Raw genomic sequence first — 9,415 nt, forward strand, 5'->3', positions numbered from 1 at the left:
GGTCTGAAGAAAGGTCAGGTCCCTGCTGGCTGGCAGGTTCTTCCCATGCACGCTTCAGTGGGGCAAGTTTGAGCTGTGACCTTTGCTGAGGAGTTGTTACCCCATGCCTGGGTAGAGAGGGCTTGATCCTTTCTGCACTTCAGCCAGGTGGCATTTCTCACCCATGGTGGCTGGTTCTGCCCTTAAATGTTTCTCTGGCACTTTCTCTGCAGTCAGTCTTGCATTCTTGGCCCATGTGTCAATGTGTGTCCCAGTCCTCCTGTCTGAGACACTGGATGTTGTTCCTGAGAAGCACCATGGACTGTTTTGTCATGCTGGCTCTGTTGATACCCTGGGACAGTGAGTTTCTCAGTAGCCTGGATTCATGTGGGAAATCCAGGATGGATCCTCGCTCAGGCAATTTTCTAGATTATGTTTCTCTCTGGAACCTGTGCAGGTCCTTTGCACCTACCCACTGTTTCCTTCTGGCCCCAAACAGACTTTGCTTAGCTCTCAGAATGAGGCTTCAAAGCCCCTAGCAGCAAAGGGAAAAGGACTGAAGAAGAGCTGGCTCTGGGAAGATCTTTCTGTGGCATTTCAGTGCTTGAAGGGGGCTTGCGAGAAATATGGGGACAGATGGTTTAGCAGGGCCTGTTGAGGTGGGACAAGGGATAATAAATTTAAACTAAAAGGGTTTATTTAAATCAAATATAAGGAAGAAGGGTTTTTTTACCACCCTTGAGGTTGGTTAAACGGGGATGGAGAGGCGGCGGGGGCCGGTGCGGCACCGCCAGGGGGCAGGCGGACCGCAGAGCCCGGGCTTGGGATGGAACCGTGGCTGGGACAGCGCCATCCCAGCCCCGGCCAGGGCTGGCATCCCCATCACCAGATTTCCCTGGCGATGTGCACCTGGAAGGGGTCAGGGATAATCAATCTGCCAGACCTCGACTGTGCTCGTGCTCCGTGGAAATGCAGGGGAACGGGAGCCGGCAGATCATTTTTAACAAGGCACTCTTGGAAGGAAGGGTTGGGGGAGGCAGCTGCTTCCAAGCCTGATGGGGAGTGATGAGCGGAGGGAATGGGCACTGCTCCATCCTGGGAGGGTGATGCTGATGATTCACAGAGTGGAAGAAGCCCTGTTGGCTTATGAGAAGGCGCGTTTGGCCTCTTCAACAGTAAAAGGAGATTATTTCAGGCTGCTGGTGTGTGTACTTCAAGGTATCCAGGTAGCTGGAACAGAGACTGTCCTGGCAGGGGGCAAAGGTGGCACCATGGGGGACGTGAGGGTGGTGGCAGGAGGCTTGAGGAAACAAAGCTTGTGCACCCCAGTGTAGGAACAGCTGAGCTCGAGATCTTGCCACGAGTGCTGGCTGGTCCCCAGCGCTGCTGTAGGGCAGTGCTGTGGGAAGTGGATGCCCCCAACACAGAGGGAGCAATAGAGGGGCTGGGGTGTGTTGGCACTGCCAAGCCCCTTTCTAAATGACTTTGGGAGGTTTGCTTCCTGCTCCCCAGCAATGTCACAGCCTTGATGTGCTCAGCTTGGGGAGAGGGAGATAAATGCTGAAATGTCAGGAGGCTGGGAGGGGGGATGCGCTCACACAGCACTTAATGGGGAAGGATGGGATTACAGGGGTCACGCTAGGTGAGCAGCTTCCTTCGTGGAGCTGATGGTATCAAAGCAGGTGCCCCCGGCTGCAAATACCTTGGGCAAACAAACAGGGCTGTCTAAGAGCAGGTGGGCTTGGGCACGGCTGGGCTGGGGGGATATTCAGTGCTGGTGGGGGGCAGGAGGCTTTCTGTGCACAGGGAGTGAAGCATGGGGCTCCTGGTGTGAGGGGGCTGCCTTGTCTTCCATAGGGTGAGGGGGTAATCGAGTTGTTGTGTTTCTATGTACATACGTGAGCTCCCCGTGCTGGAGACACACCTAAGGGTGTGGAGCCCATCACTCTCCCAACAGGGGGTGGATGTGCCAGTACCAGGGGAGCCAAAATCTGCCCCAGTCCAGGTGGCTCTAGGATTGCTCTGGGTGTTGATTTGATCTGAGCACCCACCCGCTCTGCTGCTTCAGGGCTGTGCATGCTGATACAGTTGGTGATGGATCCCTCCCTGCTCTGGCAGCAGTGAGTAACCCTGCTCCATGAAGCAGAGAAATGGAGCTTAATATGAATGGAGCTCATCATGCATTGAGGGTGGCTGTGCACCCATGGTGCCACACACTCCACAGCCCTCCCAAACCAGCCTGCTGCTCCTGGTGAGAGGCTCAGGCTGCTTGCTGCAGGGCCTGGCTCAGGTGCAGCCTTGCTAAGCTGGGGCTTGGCTGCCTCCTCCCGCTGGGTGGCTGGGCCAGGCCAGCAGCTCCCAGAGGATGGTCTGATTTCAGAGGTCAGGTTTGAGTTGCTATTTCAGGGATGGAGGAGCAGGATGGGGAGCTGCTCTGCTGAATGTGGTCAGGAAGTGGCTTTCCTTTTGATGCCCCAGCGGGTCCTGCCCCATCAGAGTTCTGGCTGGGTTTCAACTCATTGTGGCTTAGACCACGGCCCCAGGGCGGCTGAGAAGCACAGCTGTAACTGTGCTGTAGGTGGGGCTGGTCCCCTGCTCCATGAACTCCCTGTTGCTGGTTCCCACGCCGATCCGGGGTAAAACTTTTTCTCTGGGTTTTAGCTGCCTGGGCTTTGAAGGAAGCAAGGGGGACACCCCAGGAGATGCAGCATTCCACTATCCTGGGGTGCAGCAGCTCTGCGAAGTGGGCACACAGCCATGTGGCACCCTGGTGGCAGCAGGAGCCAGAAGGGACAGCAGAGCCCCCTTTAGCTGGGACAAGCCTGATGGTGGATGTGATGAGTGTGCTGTTCTCTGAAGTGTTAGCTGACTCTGCCATCCCTGTTCCACCCTGCTGGCAGTGGGCACGGGTACCTCTGCTATTGCCTCAGGGAACCAGGGCAGGCCCCATTAGAGGACAGATTGCAAACAAGGGAGGCAGCAACAGGATCTGGAAGGGCCAGGCTGCCAGTAATTCCCATCCTCTTCCCATCAATATGCCTTGCAATGGGAAATGGTGCTGATGCACTGCGTGGGAATGGCCTTCTCTGCTGGAAAAACTGAAGCTTAGGTCTGGTGCTATCTCCTGCATGCTGCTGCTCAGACACGTGCTGGGTCCTCCCCAGACTGCTTCAAGTTTGTTGGGAGCTTGGATGTGTGGTTGTTCACCCACTGAGTGTTCTGTGGGAGGAGAAGAGGTTCCTCCTGCTCCCAGTTCCACAGCAGACATCTGGATTCACATCCTGGCCCAGGAGTTAGCTCATACTCGGGGTGGTGGCAGGCTGTCATAATGTGGCTGCTTGTGATGTGGACTTGTGTCCCCAGTCCCACAGTGCTGCCCAGAAGGCAAGAGGGGGCTGTTTCCATGAAGGTGGTGTTGTGGCTTTTTGTTGTGCAGGAAGAGCACAGCTGGAGAAGCATGGGATAATGTTGGAGCAGGGGTTGTGTGGGTTTAAATTCACAGACACTCACAGACACATAAAGCAGGTGCTAAAGGTGAATGTGTTTGGGCTGTGGCAGAGAGTTCCATGCAGGGCAGCCTGAGTTGAGGCTCCCTGCAGCTGTCACACACTGTCCCCTCCTGAGCCCCTGCACAGCCACCTCACATCAGGGCAGTGTTGGCAGCTCTGTGCTCAGCACCCGCAGCCGAGATGCCCGGAGGTCACAGGTGTCCTGCCCTCTGACCCCTAGAGGTGCAATCTAATCACCCTGGGCTGTCCCTGACACTGGCAGAACTGTCACTACTGGCCACACGTCCCTGCCAGGCTGGTGGCATCCAGGGGAACAGGGCCTGCATGGAGCATCTGGGCTGTGTCCCAAGGGGATTTGGGATCTCTCAGAGTTTCTCTCTCAGGGATGTCAGTGGCAGAGCCCTAGGCTGCAGGATTTATCTCTGTGGTGTCCTTGCTGGTGAAGTCTCTGCACAGGGCCTGTGGGATGCCTCACACTACTCCATACCTCCATTCCCTGCTCCCCTGACAGGTTCTTAGGCAGGCAAAGACCCCTGAGCTGCAGTGCATGAGATTTTTGGGGCTGGATAGGAAGGGTGGTTGCTGATGGGCAGAGTAGAGGATGAGAAGAGCAGAGGGGACAGGGACCTTGTTTGTGGCAGGTCTGTCCTGCTAGACCTCCTAATGCTCAGCTCACAGGGGAAGGCAGCATAGTCTAGCAGTGGGGCTTGGCCATTGGGAAGTAGGATTTTGGCTCCTGGGGAATAAAATGAAAGTAGAATGTTTGGAGAGCTCTCAGACTCTATATGAACTCCCTGGGCATTTACACCTGTGCCTAGGCTGACCCCTGCAACCCTGACCCACCCCTGCACATCCTGGAGATGGTGTCTGCACCATGATGGCAGCTTGGGTTGTGTATGCCATGGCCACACTCCAGGGTAGCATGAAGTCCCCTACCACAGCTGCTACTGGGGAGAAACCAATTACAGGCTGTGTCCAGGCTCTGGCTGTTGTTTTGTCTGTGACCATGTTCCCCATCTTCCTAAAACACAGAGGTCTGCAGGGCAGTATAGAGATCAGGCACAGCCTGGGCATGGAAGGGGCACAGTTCCTGTGCCAGTCCTCATCCCAGCATGGAGTGGGGGCTGTAGGGTTGACAGAAGATGAAGGGCTGTGCATGGATAAGGACTAGCAGGGGATTTGGGGCAGGTACGTGGCGTGGTGGTCCATGGAGCCTCCTGCAAAGGTGGGGGGCTGCAGCCAAGCCTGGACAGCAGCAAGTACCGTGTGTGTCCACCTCAACACTCCTTTGGGGCTCACTCCCACTGGCCCCACTGCCTCCCCATAGCCCCAGCTCTTTCAGGGCCATGTGGGGTGCCCTGGGGCCTGGCTCCTTGGAGCCAGGGTCAGGATGAGCTGTGGCTCTGATGGGCTGGGATGTCAAAGGGGCCATAACCCTGGTGTTTTGCAAACTCCTGGGGTCAGCAGTTCAGCTGCCACTGACACAGAGGCCCAGAGACACACACGGGCATTTTGGGTGGATGCTGTAAGCAAACAAACGAAGGTAGAGTTACAGCCACCACATACAGCCCCCTCTGGGCCTTGCTGTTGGTTTTAGGCTTAACCCCACCACGGGCTGGGCACAGAAGTTCTCTTCCTAAGAGGACCCAAACCTAGCCAAATTGCCTGATGGGGCTGGCTGGAAAATGAGACAAGAAAGGAGCAGCATTTTGCATCTGTGTCTCAGCTACTCATGATCCTGAAGGAGCCACAGACCCCATCCCACCAACAGGACAGTGACACCTGGCATTGAGTGATGGCTCCCACCTTCCTGGGTGGCCAGTGGAGCCCCTGCCTACCCAGCCTAGCTTTGACCCACCCTTTCCCAGTCCTGCTGATGATATGTGGCTGGAGACCCCAGCTTGGGCTGGGACTGTGATGCTGGGGAAGTTGTGCCAGCCAGGAATGTCTTGGGAGCAGGTTCTGGAGGTGCTGTTTGGTCTGTACAGGGTGGTCAGGAATGGAGTGGAGCTACCTAAGTGCCATGAGCACACATGTCCTCACCCACATGTCCATGGGTATGACCCTTCCCTTTGCACGTGTCATGGCCATTCCTGGGCAGGCTGCTTGTTTGCTGACCCCTGTTCAACACAGAGCAGAATTGCACAAAAATACTCAGCCTCGGCTTCAAATCATGCAGGGTTGGAGATGTCACCTTCTCCCTGAGCTGATGCCATGCAAACTGCCCTCACTGGGACCCTTTGGTCTTTGTTTCTGGCTTGCCTAGCTCAAGTTCTCTGTATGGACCCCTTCCTGAGCTGGGTAGTCACAGAATCATCCTAGTTCTCTCTCCTTGCAGATGGATGGGACCTGAGCATGTGCCTCCTCCTCAGTGCCCTCCACAAGGCTCTTGGTCTTGCTTAACTCTGCCAGATCATTATCCATGTGCCTGGCTGACCCCATGTGCTGGGTGGGGATGCCAGAGATGAGAATAGCACCGGCCTCAACAGACTGGAATGCAGGGGATGCTTAACACCATTGGAAAATCCGTGTGTGCATCCATGGACTGTCCTGGATGACAGGGTGATCCCCTGCTCTGCCTGGGAGCCAGGAGTGAAGCTGCCACATGCTGAGCCCCCCAGGCAGCCCCTGCTATGCTGCCAGCCCTGCTGTAGTGAGTGGTGAGCTCTCCTCCATATGGCCCAGCCTGGATGGATGGATGGAAAGCAGAACCCAGCTTTGTCTTCTCTGATCTGCAGGAGCATCGCTGCTGGGAGCCAGCACGTGGCCACTGAAGGGTGGTGAAGCCAATATTGACACCTGCAATTCTAGGAGCACAAACTGAAATTATGGAAGCAAAGGCTGTGTTTCTAGAAAGCTGCTAGATAGGAGGGACAGGAGGTGGTGAGGGGCAGAGGAGTCAGCCTGGTTCTCTGAAATGAAGCCATGAGAACAGGCTGCTGAAGAGCGACCAGAGAGGCCACGTCATTCAGTCTGGTCCTGCACAGGGGGCCCAGGGGGCTGTGACTAGAACACAGGGGCAGTCTCCTGGCCTGGTGCTCCCACCACCCAGAAAACATGCCTCAGTCTTGCTGCTAGTAATTGAATAGAGAGAAGAATTAATTGTGAGTGGGCTGTGTCTCCCCTCCCCGCTCCTCATTTGCCCTGGGGCTGCCTTGGTGCTGTGGGTAGTGAAGACAAGGTCATTCCCATGTAACACATCCCAATGGGGTTTCGCCAAGTTCCTTCCCTTTGGGGGGTGGGGGCAGGTTAATGGTGAGCAGTGGGATTGCCCCGGGCTGCTCTGTGCTGCTCAGCCATGGAGGAGCTGCTGTTGCCTCTGAAACGCCCCATTAAAGCCACAGTGAAGGATCAGCAGGCAGGGCTGGGGGCACTGGGCCACGGGGCTGGGAAGGGTGAGGGTGGAGTGGGCTAGTATCCCTCTTGATTTGCTGGGAAACCTCCATGTCTTTATTTTGGGGTGGAAAAAGTTGTTTTATAGCCAAACATCCTCCAGGCATGGCTGTAAAACATTACAGGATGCTGGGGTTTGTGCATTTTTGCTCTTCTTCATAATGGTATTGGAGCAGAGAGAGATGCTCAGGTGTTGGGCAGTGCTTTCTGCACTTGTGTCCTCACCTTTGTGTGCCCAGCCTTTGGCTAACCCTCAACCCTACTGCCTACACTGTCTGCCAGGCAACTGCTCTGCAGACTGTCTGAGCCCTCTGCACCTGCAGAGAGGAGCTCTCCCCGGCCTCTGGCCGGCTCAGTGCTGCTGTGTGCTGCTGCTGCAGGTACTGCTCTCCTCCATCAGCCGGGATTAGCGCTGTGGCCCTGTCTGTGTCCCTGCCTGGCAGGAGCAGGGAACTCTGCCTGTTGGCCTCTCTCTGTGAGTGGCAGCAACGTCCTGGTTGCTTCTCCACCTGATGGTTTCTCCTGAAACTATCCAGTGGTAGTTCCCCCTGAAAGAGGTATTCAAGGCAAAACTCTTGTGGGTGTTTTGCAGGCCTCCCCTCACTCCAAATTCTCCTAGACTCCTCTTCTAATATGAGCTCCCAGTTTGCTAGAAGCCCTTGTCTCCATTCAGCCCAGTTTGGACTGCTTGCCCCTAAAGCTGTGGTTGGTGTTGTTTTCCTTGTCTCTGCCTTTCTGAAAGAAGGGATGCTAGTGGAGAGGTTTCAGGCTGATGCTCTTTGCTGGCTTTGATCTCTTGTGGGGAGCAGGAGTTGGCACCACTGTTTGTCATGCTGCACAAGGAAAGTGGTGTATGTGGACTATTTCTGGCTAAAACTGGGCTAGACAGGGATGATAAAGAAGCAGGCAGGAAGTTGGAATCTGGCTCTGTCCTGCAGATGTGCTAAGGGAGATCCTGAAAGAGAGAAGGGATTGTGCTGGGGTGGCCCTGGGTTTTGGGGGTGTCGTGCTGAGCATCACGAGGGGAATGGGAAGAGCTTCCTTTAGCATCTGCTGCACCCTCCCCAGTCTCTGCTGTACAGAGAGGCACAGACCCCTCCCAGAGTTTCACAGTCCCTCACCTGCTGCTCCTTCCAACTCGAATCCTCTCCTGATCTGCTTCCTGTCTTATCTCAATCTAGGCTGCTCCAGGAGCTGCCTCCACACTCCCCAGTTGCCAGGAGGTTCTGTGTGGGGTGAAGGAGGTGGGCAAAGTTTGAGACCAAGCCCGGACCCCAGCCAGGCTGGGACTGATGCCTCTATGTCCTGGTTCCTCTCTCAGCTCCTGCTTCTTGGTATTGTAGCCCTGTAGCTGCACCTTGGTACCCTCAGCTTTGTGGGAGAGGGGATGGGAAGGCTGCAGCTCACATCTCTGCTGCTAATGATTCATCTGCAGTGTTTAATGTCCCTGATGAACATGAACATGAGCTCTTCTCTGAAGGAAAACCCTTCTGTATCTGACCAGTCTAAATATGGTCCCAGTTCTGCAGACTGGGGCAACAGAGCAGTGGGACAGCAGGACAAGATCTGATGGGACCATGCTGGTAAGCTTCTTCCAGGGGTCACAGCCCAATGGCTGCTTGGTGTGCTGGGGGCACAGCAGGTCCCCAGGTCTTTTTGCCACACTGGGCTTTCTTCCACCATCTCCACAGCAGTTTGGCTTGAGGCCCAGCTGGTCTCAGGAGCACAGGGCTGGAGTTTCTTTTCTCCCCAGGAGAGCCAGACAAGCCATTTAGCCTCAGTGCCAGGGGATGGAAGGGACCCTCACCCTTTGGACCAGGGGGCTTATCTCAGATGGCCTGTGAAGGAGCTGACAGGCAGGCAAATTTCCCTTGTTCTGCCTGGCATGGGCGAGAGCCTAGCCAAAAATGTTTTTTACTTAAAAACAAAAGTGGATGGGGGTGTCACTCTTGTTGCAAACACAGGTGGGCTGGGAAGCACCAAGGGAAGAAGGCAAATGCCTCTGTGCAGGCCCCCATCTTCCCTGCAAGGAGCAGATGATCCAAGGCATGCAGCAGAGGTGGGGTGAACCCAGCAGCTGTGATGCTGCCTGTCCCTGGCTGCTGTCACGGACCTGCTCATTCCATTTCCCTTCCCAAAGGTGGGGTAGGATGGGGGCTGTGGAGGCTTTGGCTGTAGGCCTGAGGATGGCTGACAGGAGCATCGTCTGTCATCCCCTGTCAGGCAAAGTGTGGCCACCCCTGCGTGATCCCACACTGGCTTGATTTTACAGCCATGACTGGCACTTGAGCCTGTTTGCTGAGGGCAGGGGGCACACGGGACTGTCAGCTTGCAGCTGCCTCTGACCCCATACAGGACACCGTAAATCTCCCAATTTAAGGCAGTCTGGGCTGTTCTGGAAATGGTGCTATTGAGTAGACTGCAGTGTACACGGTGACATGTGCCTGCCTGACCCCGTGCCCAGCAGGGATAAAGTAAAGGTGGCCACTGGTGAAGGAGAGCAGCATCTGGGAAATAGACTGAATTCCTTGATT

Source organism: Lonchura striata, chromosome 6 (genome assembly GCF_050655825.1).
Source record: "Lonchura striata isolate lonStrDom1 chromosome 6, ASM5065582v1, whole genome shotgun sequence".
NCBI classification, from domain to species: Eukaryota; Metazoa; Chordata; class Aves; order Passeriformes; family Estrildidae; genus Lonchura; species Lonchura striata.